This window comes from Ischnura elegans, chromosome 4, assembly GCF_921293095.1.
Source record: "Ischnura elegans chromosome 4, ioIscEleg1.1, whole genome shotgun sequence".
NCBI classification, from domain to species: domain Eukaryota; kingdom Metazoa; phylum Arthropoda; class Insecta; order Odonata; family Coenagrionidae; genus Ischnura; species Ischnura elegans.
In genome coordinates, this window is record NC_060249.1 from 92,750,973 (window position 1) to 92,764,069 (window position 13,097).

The 13,097-nt window shown below is 36.8% G+C and overlaps 1 long non-coding RNA gene across 1 annotated transcript in view; it reads right to left on the reverse strand.

Annotated features, from left to right (window-relative positions):
- LOC124156897 overlaps positions 1-13,097 on the reverse strand; it is a 102,110-nt gene that overhangs the window by 53,028 nt on the left and 35,985 nt on the right. The gene's annotated exons all lie outside the window — the stretch shown is intronic.

The following is a 13,097-nucleotide window of genomic DNA, read 5'->3' on the forward strand; positions in this document are numbered from 1 at the left end:
ATAAAAAATCAACTCCGACGTAAGGCATGAGATCTAACTTGAGGGAGAAATGACGTCTTTCTGGCTCGCGCTTCTCAACGTATCATCCCATCGTCAAGTTCCATATCTTGAGAATTTTTGGCCCATTAATCCCGCCGCCTCGGCGCCCGCGGGAAATTAATTTCGCTCCGCACTGGAAGCACTAATTTACAGTCTCCAGCTCAAGTGGTTTCCAGAGACACAGGACGAGAAATGCAGTTTGCATCGGAGCGGGTCATTGGCTTCGGCCTCACACGATTATCGAACACTTCCGTGACAGCAGTGGGAGTGGATAATATGGGAGTGGAGCTTAAGAGCGAACGGGGTAGGGTTGCAAGGGTGGAAGAGGCTTCGTGTAGGAGGGGGAGAGGAGGAGGGCGAGGAGTCATCTTGATTTCTCGCTCGCTTGGCTTAATAGTCATTCGGCGAGAGTTCAACGAGTTAGCAGACGTCGACGATATCGCCTCAAAAGGAGTCGCGGGCACACGCAAGCGGGGAGGAGAGCGCAACTGCCCCATTCCGGGGGGATGGGGGATGACCGCATCCCGGACTGCCACTTTCAGAAACTCCAGACTACGTTCTTGGAATCGGTGATCTTCTTCCGAGTAAGAAGTCATTCCTCCTGTGGAACGGAAGCCACCTGATGTGGAAAGGCGTGCCTGGGCTGGAAATGGATGGATGTGAGGGGGGAGGAAAGTGGGGAAAAAATGTATAAATAAACGTGATGAACCAGATGGGGAGAATCCGACAGCAAAAAGGTCGCAAGTTTTTGCCCCCAATGTCTTTTTTGTTCTTATATTCTAGTCCTGCTAACTAATCTTCTACCTATGGATGATTTTTTTGACAAGTCCACGCTAGGAATTCAAATGCATACCGAAACACAAACTTTCTCGATTTATGTGTACTGATGTATGTGTATTTATGACCGAAATCACATTTGTATGTGTTTGGTTTGTTTTCTGTTTTTGAGTTCATTTGTTGTGTTTTATTTGCCTGTGAGCATGTTTGTTTTTATTTTGATTTCTTTTTGCTGATTTGATGGTGGTGGTGGCTATGGTGATGAGATATAAATAAGTTATTGTTAGTGAGAAAGCCATCTTGAAGTGAATGTAGAATAAGATTAAGATTAAAATACAGTGTGTCAAGTGATATTTTCCTTTGGTTTAATCGCTGTGATACGTTAGTACTAAATGTAGTTTTAGGCGTCATTGTTATTATTTTCATATTTATTGAAGCTTCTCCTAAAGCAGAAATATAATTATTTGTTTAAATGACTGAGTCGGCGTGTAAATTCAGCTTTTTTCGAGAAAAAGGAATAATAAAAATAATATTTATTTGCAATATGTATAAGTGAAATGATTTTTGATGTGAAATACCATTTGTTTCCTCTAAATACGTTAACTATGTCAAAATGTAACTATGTAAAAATATAAAGCCTAAGATGTTTGAAAACCGTTAATATCGCTTTAAATGGAAGCGTCCGTAATGATATCATCCCTTTGTTTACAAACTTTGCTTCAGGCTGTAATTAATCATATAAATCCTCTTATGTCAGTTTATCAAATTAATTAAAATGCTATCTTAATGCTGTTTCGTTATACTTGCCTTGAATTTAAAATATTTGCAAGTGTTAAAATAGAGAGTGCAATGGAGACATGAAAACTTGTACATAAATGGAATCAGAGAACTGGAAATTTTATGCCTCATACAGACTAGTCTAGAACAAGAAAGAAGTGTGATACAAATACCTAAGAGCAGTGTTTCATTGTGTACATTTCCTCCAACATCAAGAGCATCTTGTATGAACAAGTGGCTGGCCTCTTATGAGAAAAATTCAGGCGACGTAGGAAACTTGCCAAACGCAGCACTCGATACACGAAGGATCTCTCAGAGCTCGTTATTTTTTAAATATTTCCTAGGCACATTATCCTCCTCGTGCAGGAACAGAACATACATATACCTGAACAGAGGATAGGCAGATGAAGTGAGATAACTACGAGACCTATTGTGCTTTTGAATTGAGCACTCCTCCAATCTACCATCCAATCCAAATGATTACACTTAAGGAATGCAACCGTGCCAAATTAGGCTCGTCTACGTAACGCACGAGTTAGGATACATATTAACGGCCTTAAGGTTTTTTTTTACGTTTTACTCCCTTCCCTTGAATGAAACAACTGCTAGGTGAGGCTATGTGATGGAATCCGAGCCCTCTATTTAGCCTGCATCCTCAACCAAGGAGAGGTTGTGAAAGTGAGACAGAACGAGAAGAGAAATAAGAAAGGGACGGTAAGGAAGACGCTGAAGAGGGATCTGGGGGTAGCGTCTTGGGAGCGGGATGGCACCTTTTTGGACCGCAGCCTCCCATGTCCTCTCCTGCCCTTCTGCACATCCCCATTTGAAAGTAGCCGCTCTTCTGAGCCGCACACCGTTACCACTCCAAGCTCCACGCTCGCTCCATCCCGTCACCGCTCGACCTGCATTCTCCTCCCGTACACTTCCCATGTTTCAACAGCGGTCAGGCGACGGGGGGCCTTTGCACCCGGGAAGGACGCAGGTGGCATTCTTTCCGGGCGCATAATACTACAGGCGCAGACGCCGACGAGGAGGTCTAAACTCGGCCGAGGTGACCTACTGTGGACTGAAAATGGTGGGAATCCAGCTATAATGACGCAAACTCCGATAAAAAGGTATCATTTCATCTTAGTTCATCTATTCAATCAAAATTCAAGGTACGATATATTTATGTATGACATCGTATCTGTGTATCGCATACTGTGAGGAATAATTCATTCGTCGATGGGCCGATGGGCCACATACGGCCCACAAAACAATGTTGTGTGGTCTCCCTGGCAATTGCTCTTTGTTCCGAAAACAATTTCAGGTCTCGAAAAACTTCTTACCTAATAAATGTTATAATATTTAACTTGACTTGAATAATTAAAAAGTAAATTTAGTCATTGGATTCAATAATGAAGCATTTATTCGAAAAATGCTGGTATTTGTACCCAACAAACCAATGGAAATGCGGCCCACCTGAAAAAGTTAAAGAAGTTGAACATTACGGAACTACTTCAAGTATAGATAAATTTGATTGCTCAAATGCAGCAGATTGATAAAGTGTATAAAAAATATTCTATTAAAATATCACCATGTGCTTCCCATTTAAAGGTGCCTATTTAAACTCGCAGTCCATAGGCTCGAATAGGTTACTTGGTGAGCAATAATTACTTCTTTATAGGGCATTGATGGGTAGAGAAAATAGCTGGGAGAACTCGAAGAATTGTTTTGTGTCCTTGATGCTACACGGTCTATACTTGCGAATGGTGTCATTTCAGTGGTATCAACTTTTATGGGGCTCCAAATATTTAATATCTTGAAGGCTACTGAAAGTTATAGTTAGTTACTCTTATATTGGATAGGACTAGCAATTTCATCAACGCACATGAAAGCTAAATTAAGAATTTTTTTATTTAAGTTGGTTTTCACGACAAGATCATTTTCAAGCACATATTATAAAACCTGGCCGAAGTGTCTACTAATCAACGGCAAAGATAGTGTGGCGTAAAGCGTATTTATATGTATATATAGGAATCTCGAATTGGTGTAACGACTATAATTTTATTATTGAATGCTTGAACGCTGGGAAAGACAATTTTAAGTGATGCATGATAACATACCTCTTTGTCTTTACATTTCAGCAAAACTTTCCCGAGACCGAAAATGCACTGATTTTCTGCATTGGATGATGCGATTTATTTGTGACTGGATATTTACCTACGTATTTACTGTGGGGAAAACTTTAGACTCTGAACTGTTTATTTTCACCGGTGATCGTTACGGATGAAATCATTTCTCTCTCCGTGATTATTCCCGAAAAGCAATCGTTATCTTCATTTTCCATTCTAAATTCATAATCAGCGAATATTTTCTGCAATTTTTCATTGAATGCGTGTGACCTTCTAACGAGTTTATTATGTGCTTTTCACGCATGATCATGGGATGATTGACTGTATAAGCTTAATTAACAATTCATGAATCCAGGTGTTAGGCTGCAGAATTGTATTCGATAGTATTCGCGGAAGGAGCCAACAGCTTTACGCTCCAATTTACGCTCTGACAAACGAAACACGTAAATGGATATATATACTCTCCACGAAATTCCAAACACGGAAGCAGACTTCCAAGAAGCACCATTCATAATGGTTGATTTCGACCCCAGGAAATTAAGTTTATAATTCAGCCCATGAACTCATACCCTTTTATTTACCAATCAAAATGCGTTAAGGTTACCACACTCAAAACCTTATAGGGACTGTAGCGGTTAGTGGGGTGTTAAGGACATCTGCCGGGAGAAGAATCAGAATGAGAGAGAGAGGACCAGGATTAAGGAAGGGAATAAAGCAAAGAAAGCTGCTGGGAATTGCTGGTAATTTTACTGTGGAATGTGTGAATGCATAAAAATGGAATTATCCAATCACATATGGCACACCAATTGATATCGATCAGGTAATGAGTTTATCCATCTCATTTTGATACATCTTTCACTTGTAGAGGAGAGTATCAGCGCATAATTATGATCAATGATGACCTTAAACTCGCTAGATCTACACTTGCCTCAAATCTTCATTGAGGTTAAGTTGACAATAGGATTTTTCATGCGGTAACTATTTTGAATAAAAAAAAAGAATTTTTCCGCACGAGGCTAAAATCAAGTACCGATGCTGCATACCCATTGACTTGCCATTTATGATGTCTAAATATTTTGATATTAGGAATGTTCTCAACTAAGAAAAACTTTCTTCGACGGGCTAATTATGTAAATATGAATATTTGGCTCCTCTGCATAACGTTTGGCTCCTTGTTTATATGCTCAAGAATATCTGTTTTAACGACTGTACTTCCTTGTTAAATAGCAATAAAGTATGTTATGAACAATTTATTTTTGGCCAGGGATTTGTTTGATTTTCACGGCATCGAAATAGCCCCGATTTTTATTGAAAGTATCCTAATACTCTTAGTAGTATCTGCACTATAATTCATATTTCCTTTAAATAACGTGGGATATTGGCATATTGCGAAGGATAGGGTTTACCCACAGTAGGGTTTTAAGTTGAATTTTATTAATAATTCAACATTCATTGCATTAGGCTTGTCAACGATTGCTCTCTGACTTTAATCCTAGAAATCCAGAATGCCCCAAACCTAAATTCCGGATCTATTGGTATGGAATCCAATTCCGCATAGTAAATGCGTTTTGTTTATCCACGATTAGTGCACGCATATTAAAAGTCAATGTGGTGAAGTAACTAAGCCAGTCAATATCATGTGCTCCATTCCACGTAAAAAAATCTCAAAACAAAATACTAAAGGCTTCCAATCTCTCTTTCACGGTCCATTTGGAAACTTTTAAATGAATATTTTTTACGATGCGTTTGATGTACGAATGATACCCTTACTTAATGGCACGTGGGTCGCTGACGAATAAATTATGGTCTACGAAACTCCTTCATTTAGATTTATGGATGACATCTTCAAGAATGAAGGTAACAATAGAAAGTCGCTAAAAAGGTAAGGAATGGAGTTCCGAGTATCATATTTTATAATAAAGAAAGAGCGGGAAATATAAAATTCGAAGTAAGTATAATGGAATTAAATGTTATGATAATAAATAAAATTAAGTTATCTACGACAAGAAATTTGATAGGTAGCCAAAGGATCATAAACGCAGATTCAAATCATATAAATTTTACTAATGTTTTTAAGGTGTGCTTATATCTCCTGAATTCAAAACAGATAGTAATGCTTTGAAATGAAGCCGAATGGAAGCATTGTCTAAGGATTGTATAACTCATTGTGCTCTTAAGGGAGAATAAATCGAATACGCGTATGGAAATGCCCCGGAACTTGATAAACCATTATGAACTTTGTTATTGAAAAAGGGTCAGAGCACATGACAATTTGAATTTAAATAAAAGAAAGGAAAGATAAGATCATCCCAAGGGATTGGAATGGAATAAATGTAGCTGAAAAACAAAATGCGACATATGTGCCACTGTGGAGGATTCCTGGAAGATAGGGAAATAATTTTGATAGGAATAAATTTTAATTTTAATTTCTTACACAGTGAATATTTTAAGAAATGAGCGAAGGCCTTCAAGAGCTACTCAAACCCTATCATCGAAAAAGGGCACAGATTTAAACGCTGTCTTAAATTCGGGTGATAAAGGTGCGGAAAATATTGTTAAGATATGTTCAGAGACATTTCAAGACATTTGGTTAAGGAAAAAATTGAAATCCGAGTCATTTAAAGAAAATACAGAATGAATAAATGGCAACAGATGAAAGGACTGCCTGAGGTCGCCCAAGTAACTGTTACTTGAAGAAATACGGTCAAGAGGATTCACAGAGACGTAACTAAATCCTTGAGCTATAGCTAGGAAGAAGAACGGTCAATAATGATATCCATGAAGGTCAACCTTCGCATTAAGTATATGGGTTGATTCGCCCAAGGGAACATAAAACAACGTAATAATTAATAATATGTGCATGCGAATCAATACATTTCTAGACTCAACGTTACAAATGAACTTTTAACTAACTGTACGCAGCCATTATGAGAGTAAAAGTCACTTCAAACCATTATCAAGCAGCTTGCGTGTAATATCGAGTCGGTCAAGATAAAGGTACAAGTTTTCCATTCCCTTTTCTGCAAGTAATTTCCCAAGTTCTTAAACATCACATGTTATTTCCACAGGCTTGACGCAGATTCTGTTGTTGTAACTCTATAAGTTAGACAAATGCATCACTTATTGAGGGGACCGTGATGAATACCATTAGGAGATATTCTGTTGCATAAGATATTCTCAAGTCAATGTTAGTCGTGCACGAGTAAGAAATTCCGGAGGATCTCGAGAACATGTATAAAAGAAGACAACCGAAATTAAAAAAAAAAAATTCACGCCCTGAGTATGATGGAAAATAAAATTAAGGTATAGGCAAAAGTATGACCACATTTAGGAGGTTAAAAAAGAGGAATGCGTGGTGGAAGAAATATTTTGCCCAGAGGAAAAGCTTGGGCTTAAGGGATGCAATTATGGTTCTCTGACTTTACATAGAGGATTTATTAATAACCTGAATACTTTCACGTTAGTTATCAAGCAGGTAAGAGGTGAAGAAACCCTTATTGTTTTGGATGATTGGAACGTTGTCGGCGAAAGCCAGGATAGAAAAATAACTGGAAAATTTGGAATAGGATATCAACATGAAAGAGGAGAATGGCTCCCGTAATTCTGCTCAGAGCACAAATTAGTGATTGCGAACGCACTGTTTAAGAATCACATTCGGAGAATATATCCATGGAAAATTCCAGGAGACAAAATAAGATTTCAACTAAACTTTATTTTAGTGAAGTAGAGGTTTAGTAACCAGCCACAAGGCTGAAAAAGCTACCAGGGGGCAGGCATCAACAGTGATCATAATCAAGTGATGATGAAATGCCATCTGAAATTCAAGACATCAAATAAATCAGTTAAGAATACATGGCTAGTAGATAAAATAGGGCAGGTTCATAGCGATTTTCAAGAAGTAGTGGAGAGCAAAATAGGATTAGATCTGACTGAGTAATCAGTGGAGAACAGCTGGTAAAATATTAAAATTAGACTTTAAGAGGCCGCAAGAGAAGTTCTAGGGAGGATTAAAGCTGTTATGAATAAACTATAGATCACGGATTCACTCCTAGACCTCATTGAGAAACGTAAGCTAGGAAAGCCAGAGAAGCGAGGATGATGAATCCTAATCGAGGATTCAATAAAAAGTGACAGTGATCTATATATACATGAGAAAATATTTCAAGGAACGAATTACAAGATGTAATAAAAAGAGAATCAAGGTTGGAAATATTTTGATGGAAAACAGATTGAATAGATGTAAAGAATACCAGGAATAAAACAGGAGAAACCTCAGAATAAGGCGCAAAAGAATAAGGTACCAAGAATAGATGATTTTCCAGCAGAGATGGTCAAAAAATGTAGGAGATAAAGTTTTAGCTCAGCTGTACAAAACCTTATCGGAAATATACTCAACAAGAGAAATACCAAGTGACTTCGAGAAGACCATAATCATTCCTATTTACAAAAACAGTAGGCCTGAGAAGTGCGAAGATTTTAAGACCGAAATCCTGATGATATACGTGTCGAAGATACTGGCAAGAATTATCTAAGGAGAATAGAATAGAGAGAAGAGTTTCAGGATGAGGACTAATTCGGTTTTAGGAAAATTAAGGGCTCAAGAGATGAAGCCTTGGTCCTTAGGCTGCTCATAGAGAAGAAGAAACCGACTTTCATAACATTTTTTGACTTGGAGAAGGCCTTAGACAAATTGGAATGGAATTAAATGCTTAGAATTCTGATAGAAATTGGAATGCTTTACAATGATCGTTGAATTATACACAGCTTGTATAAAACCAAGTAGCTGTGATAAAATCAGGATTCTACTGTGAAGAAGCAAGATAAGGAAAAGGATGTGCACTGTAGAAAAGAAGAAATGCGTCATTACGAAAAGAGTTGCAGATACGAGAGCAGAATGGAGAGCTGCATCAAACTAATCTCAGTATTGTTGACTTATGGCTATGATAATAAAAATGATGTATATTTACGTTTATTTCATGAGGACACGGCCTTAGATCATGCTAATTTGAAATACCACTTTTCTAAGTCTAAAAATATTTTAATTAAAATTAAGGATGGTCGGATCGGATACCTCGGATCCAAATATCCGCGGATATTGCCCTTCATCGGATACATCGTATCCAAAGTCGCGGCAGACATCGGATCTGGATCTAAAATTTTAAATAATAGCTTCAGTGAATGCAATAAGGGTGGAAAAAGGAAGGAGTTCCGATTCACTCTTCGAATGTGCCGTCGCATGCAATTCTTGTCCTACGCCACTGGTCAGTGGTTTATCCGAAGATTTTTCCTATTTTCTTTTCCAAACCCATGCGTAACAGTTAAGGTTCTGAGCATGTAAATACGTTTAAAAAAAACAACTTGAAAGACTATAAAAAGGATTTTAAATTTATAAAAATATTAAAATGTGTATGAAAATCTAAAAAGCATTCCATCGATTGCACTTACACAGAATAAACTTGAAAAATTACTTTAATAATTACTTAATACCTTTAATAGTAGGAATTTGAAAATGCATTTGGATCCGAAAATATCCGATCCGAAAGATCCGGCTCCGAAAATCTAGGATCCGATCCGACTCCGGATCCGAAAAAAATCCTGGATCCGTCCATCCCTAATTAAAATAATTTTTTTCATTTCAACTCATATTTTTTTAACTCAAAAATAGTTTATTTTTACATTGATAGGTAATATGCTTATCTAAAAAGACTTTATTAGTAATTGATAATGAATATAATTAATTAAATAAATAGAATGCATATACATGCTGTATGAGCTGAAAATATCTATGCCATCAGTGATTAATGGCTAAGCTTAGTGCGATGGTAATAAAATGAAATATTAAGAAAAAAATATTCTGTTACTCTTGATGAAGTAGGGATGGTATGACGAGGTCGTTAGGTACATATAAAGAAGAACAATTCTAAAAAATAAATAAAATGAAATTTCGTCCCGTTAGGGCTGTATTCGTGAACCGGTATTGCATGAGCTTCATAAACATTCACCGTTAATATTTTTGTTGATGAAACAGAAAACATCGCTTCGAGGAAAAATATCTCAGCTGATATATATAATAAAAATATATAATGCACTAGTATTTGCATTGTTTTAATATTAATTTGTGGCTTCGCCGTAATTAAAAATTGCCCTAATAGTAAGGAAAGACTTGATTCCTAAACACGGACTTTGTGGAAAAAGGGCGATAGTAAAACTTGTTCTATACGCTAAGTACGAAATAGCTGGACGAAAAAGAGAACGGGGAGAGGAAAGGCTGGATTTAATGAAGAGTTGGCAAAAGATGTGGACGATTCGTCGCTAAGAGGCGTATAGATAAAGATGGAGGGAGAGGTGTTGGAATGACAGTAAGCAGGAAACGGAGTACAAATAAACGGAAGGAATGCAGAAAAGTAGACTATACACTAGCATGAAAAATAGAAAAGATGTTTATTATGAAAAATGCTTGCTAAACCGAAGTGAAGGAATAAATAATTCAAAAAGTATCTTGATAGCTGTGTCCTTTTATTTTAAGTTCCATTACATTGGGGTATATGTCGGATTTTTTCAGGTGAGGGATTCGCAAGCTGGATACCTTGAAGAGATGTCAGGAGTGGCAGAATAAAAACCAGCGAAGTGGTGGAAGGGTGACTGTTGTAGAGGAGACTTGGGGTTGGAGGGGTGGGGAGGGAACGGAATAAAAAAAGCAACATGAATAAAAAATTTCTCCCAGATACAATTATTTGTATCCAAGACCAATTAGTCTCATATAAACTATTTTTATAGGCTATTTTATTTGCTTTTAAGAAACTCATGAACTACTAAATAATGCATAAATGCACTATCAATTTTCCTCAAGTCGTACAATATTTTCCTTTTCCATGAATGGAAGAGAATTTAATTAGGATGTTAGAAATATCCCTTTAAAATAGCGACTATGAATTTTTCTTATAAATGCGAAAGTCGGATAGCATGGCTTCAGCAAATGCTTAACCGTTTACAGTCCAATGTTCCCATTTGGGAACAAGTTTATAAAAATGTATGAAAATTATATTTAGAATCTGTGATTCTTTTTCTAGCTTTTATTATTTAAAAAAGTATGGAAGTATTTTTTAAAGTGAATTGCATGGCTTTGGTCGTTAATTATACCTATTTTAATTCGGCTACTTTTATCACCTCTGTATTGTGCATGTGGTTATATGATATTTTTCGCTACACTCGCTCTCCAGTAACAAATGCTCATTCATTCAAAAGATCAATATGTAATACATTGTGAAAATTAGTTTTTCATTCAAGTTTACATTTATTTTTCAAGCAATAGCAAAATGTTTGTACCCTTTGGGGAAAATGCTTGAAAACTCGAATTTTTTTCGGGTTTTCTTTTATAATATCTCTCAATTAGCTGTAAAATAAATAGGATATGCAAAAAACAATTAAAATCAGTTGGTAGGTTAGTTCAGTCTTTAAAGGGTTTAAGTATAAAGGAACGACGAATCATTTCTAAACACAAGCTTTCCCTTGGAATCTTTGCGATGGGCACCACTTAACCGCTACGTTTCAAGATCACTCTCTCCGGTGAGTCTTGCATAACAGTACCATTAAAGTCCCATATAAATCAGTAATTTATTTATCATGTAACCCTAGTATTACTGACCCATCCTTTCCTGGCACCTGGCACTTTCGAATAACATTCATAGTCAGGTAGGCGAAATTGGGCATCGTGTTCCGTCATACAGCTGTAATAAGCATAAGTGGAGGGAATTTATTACTTGCGGGTGCGATGACAGTCGCATGTAAAGATTTTTACTTTCTTCTGGTTCATAACTGAATTGACGTATTCTTAAAAACATAAAATTATGTTATCCATGGCGAAAAAGACATGAAAACTACTTGAATGGATTATTATGAGGCACCTCTAGCTCAACTGAAATTCTCTTTTGAATACGCATTAGCCCTTGTCACTTAAAATTAAAATCCTCTACTATATAAGTTCACCTCTACAACTTTTAGTAATCAATTCATATAAATTAGTATGGTATCATGCATTTCATAAGAAATTTATGGAAGATCAAATGCAATATCATTCGTACTCTGCCCATTAGCTGGTTACATTAAGAAATATGAAGAGAGTTCACACACTTGCCATCTCAACAATGGAAACGGAATACATGAAGTGGATAAAATAGCTCACGTGTACATTACTATTGCCGATTAACCATAGAATAAGGTTTAAAGTATACCGGGACCAGCCGCGGTGATAACTTTTACGGGAGTCACCCGCAATGCACAATCGTGCGAAAGATCCACAGAGAAAAAAAGAATAAGGTTCATAAAATATTGTATTTGAATGCAAAATAATTATTATATGACTTCACTTTTTTGAAATTTTGGTGAAAATAATTTTGAAATAAATCTGAAATATTATTAGTTCCCACTGCAATATTTTCTTATTTTTTCCTACCTCTGGCAATGAGACGTTAATCTCCCAACTATATGAGTCAGTTGAAGTTTGTAGTATTGTACCATAGTATACTTGTTATTTGGAGTTTATACCATATTCCGCTGTGTATACCTACCATTAAGATTGCCTGCTTCTCTTTTAACTGTTTAATATTGAACCTCATTATGATGAAGGAGTTGATTTTTTTCCAATTTGGAATAACGGTAATCGGATGGAGGCATTTCCCCTTTTAGCTCTCGGAGGCACTCCATGAAAATGCCATGGCCGGTGATCGTAAGTGACATGGTCCGGGTGTGATCGTAAATGGAAAATGGTTAGGGGAAAGAAGTCTTCGCTGGAACATATGGCGTCATTCCTTTTGGGCTGAGGTTCGACGAGCTTGAAAGTCGCCGGGGGAAGGGGAGAAGGAGAGGAAAAATTTCGAGTATTTCCCCAAAAAGACATGTCTGCTTAGCGCTCTCGCTCACGTACTGAATTTCTTTCACGTTGTGGCATCAGTTTGATTGATTGAGACGCTTTGCTGTTATTGTCTTGGCTGTAAGCTCAGGAATAAATCTTAGGAACGTGGACTTGTGACAGGTTTAGCCTAAAGAAAATAATTTTTACGGTGGACAATCCTCACCTCAATTCATGGCCAATTAAAAATTTTGCGAATTACCTACGGCATCTGAAATCTATCGAGGAATATAACTGCAAATTAAATTGGATAAATTTATAACTAAATTGCTCAATTAAATGTGGATAAATGCTAAGATACAGCGCAGGCTCATTTTTTAACCGTGCAATCTGAACGTAATTCATGTGTAGTGGTCTGCAAGGTCCAGCCTTATTAAAAAAGGAGTTAAACCACAATATAGCCTCTACTATCGAATGCTCAATAGATTGTTATTTTATCTGATGGAAATTATGAACCCTTTTATATATCTGTTCAGAAAATT